Genomic DNA, 2,549 nt, shown 5'->3' with positions numbered 1-2,549 from the left:
GGAATTATATCGTATCGACCGAAATTAAGAAATATATCGTGATATAAATTTTGGCCATATCGTCCAGCCCTACTCCCAACCATGTATGGCAATATTCCTCAAAAGTAGTGATTAAATTCTTAAGGCGTGATTTGTTTAAGATGCAATCTAACCAAGACAAGCATGAAATATATTCAGAGCAACAATAACAAAACACAGTCGATGTTTACTGAGTTGCATTATTTCAGCCAGAACCTTGTGGAGCACTTTTTTCTGTTTACTGAGAAAACAATCATCGTTTCCTACCTAAAAAAAAACTTTACTTTGTATGTTTGTACTCATTAAAGAAAAACAACATGATTTATTAAAATCTATGCAATTAAACCTTTTTGGCATTTCAGCTCAAAATACTTTACTATAAATACTAGGCCTATATGTACTATCCATATTCCCTAAAATTTTATATTATTTCTGAATACTATATAATATTAAGAGACACTAAATACATTTTAGTTTAAAATACTATATATAACTAAAAACGTATCATACAATAGTATAATATTTCTAAATGCTATATAGGATACTAATACAATATTTAAAATGGGTCTTTTTTTGTATTTTGCTTGTACTGAGAAAACAAAGTCACAAAGTTTAATTAAATCTGTTCTAGTGTAAGAAGTACAATCATGGCAAACAGAGCCATGCATGTGTGTGATGAGGGTATAAGGCCTGCGAGTTTGCATGCTCTGAAATGTGTGTTCGGCCATTTTAAAACAGCACCACCAACTTCTACCAGTGGAGGAAAAAATATAGCCGATGTGTGAACTCAAGCAGCATGACATGAACGTTTATTTAGATTAACTCATTCAATCAGAAAAGCACTAACATTTTGTGCTAAAAAAAACTCAAACAGGCTTTGCGTGAAAATATGATTGCGTTAAATCAAAGTTGTCAAAATAAGGAGTGAAAAACTTTGACCTTGTTGGACAGCTCCAAACACGACCCATCTGAATCAGACGAAGAGCGAGCTACACACTACACGAAATATTAAAAGACATAACATAATAATAAAAAAAAAATCACTCCTTTTAGTTTCACTACATGGAGTTTAACGTGGATTTCACAGGATCTGGGTGATTTCAGAATAAACAAAAGCTCAAAAGACACCAAAAAAGGGATGTGATTAATTCTAAAAACGAATGTAAAGTAATTGTCCAGCATGAATAATCGTATAAGACCCCAAATTCTAGTGAATATGACAGCAAAAGTTGCGTTACGAACCTTCACCAAGATGAAAAAAACGACTTTTCCGGAAACTGCATGCATGCAACAACACTACGCACGACAACCCAACAAAGTTACACTTTTTATTCAACACAGTCGATCGAAGATCATGGTGAGGATTTTATGTTTAATTTCTCATCAATTTTATGCACTTTTTATTTCGTCAGCGTGTGTGTTAGCCGTGGTCCTGATCTGATGTCTCTCCGTGCTGAAATCAGCCCTGGACAGCGCCTCTCCCTTTCAATGCAACCCTCCATTTTCACCCCACTGAAAAACTTAGTTGAGCTCGTACGCGACACAAAACAACACAAAACCACACCCTAATCAGCTCCAAACCCCACGCAACCAAACCCATGAACTCACCAGCGGTGTTCGCTCGTTGTTTGGCGATGTCGTTGCAGAAACAAGTTTCGGAAGAAGTTATTTCCAAACTCTCAAATCGGTCAAGGAAGTACGCGAGACTCACGCATTCCAACACATAGCGCTCGCGCAGCCAGCCCTCGCTGGGGAGGCGTGACGTCAGCACGCACGCTCATGTTCTCGCGCTCTCAAAGTTTACTCTTGTGTGTTTTGTTTTAGTGTGTAGAGAGTGACGCAGTCTGATAAAAACAAATACACGAAAATATCCCGACGATATTTTGAATGGGCGCTGTTAGTTTAGTAGTAGCCAGTTTTGTATAAGTCGTTCTGATTGTTTTGGGTTTGTTAACTCCTAAAGCTACACGTGGCAAACAGGCAACAGTACTGTTAAGCTGTGTTAAGGAATATTTTTTACAGCGAGATATTGGGCAGCTGAATTTAGAGGATCAAAAAAAGTGCTAGGCAAACAATTAGTGAAGATGGTGCGGAACAGTGTTGGGGAAAGTTACTTTTAAAAGTAATGCATTACAATATTGCGTTACTCAATAAAAAAGTAAATAATTACGGTACTTAGTTACTTTTTATGGAAAGTAATGTGTTACATTACTTTTGCGTTACTTTTTAAATCTGGACAGGGCTTGATTGTTTGTTTTTAAAATAAAAAAGTTATATTTTTGGCAAATATAAAAGCCTTTTCACACCAAAAGTGAAATGAATAAGCCTCAGGCTGAAGGGAAAGTAAATTTACGTCCATACAGTAGAATGCAGAAGAAGACATTTCAACACACTTCAGCAATAAAAAAAGACACACAAATGTTTGTCTAGAGTTATTTGTGCTTATTAGTACGGCTGAACTGGATCATCGAAGGTCAGAAGCAAAGACATTGGTTAATAGAATGGGATTAAATACATAAAGGATATTTGTG

At 36.1% G+C, this 2,549-nt stretch overlaps 1 protein-coding gene across 1 annotated transcript in view; it reads right to left on the bottom strand.

The window, feature by feature from the left end:
• The window catches only part of LOC107677370 (RE1-silencing transcription factor-like), a 9,325-nt gene extending 7,539 nt beyond the window's left edge, over nucleotides 1-1,786 (bottom strand). Inside the window, exon 1 of the mRNA XM_016472248.1 lies at nucleotides 1,627-1,786. The gene's annotated coding sequence lies outside the window, so the exon portion shown is untranslated. The remainder of the gene's footprint in view (nucleotides 1-1,626) is intronic.
• Between the last annotated feature and the right edge of the window lie 763 nt (nucleotides 1,787-2,549).

Source organism: Sinocyclocheilus anshuiensis, unplaced genomic scaffold (assembly GCF_001515605.1).
Source record: "Sinocyclocheilus anshuiensis isolate Anshui unplaced genomic scaffold, SAMN03320099.WGS_v1.1 scaffold352, whole genome shotgun sequence".
In the NCBI taxonomy this organism is placed as follows: Eukaryota; Metazoa; Chordata; class Actinopteri; order Cypriniformes; family Cyprinidae; genus Sinocyclocheilus; species Sinocyclocheilus anshuiensis.
This window is presented reverse-complemented; position numbering and strand designations above follow the sequence as displayed.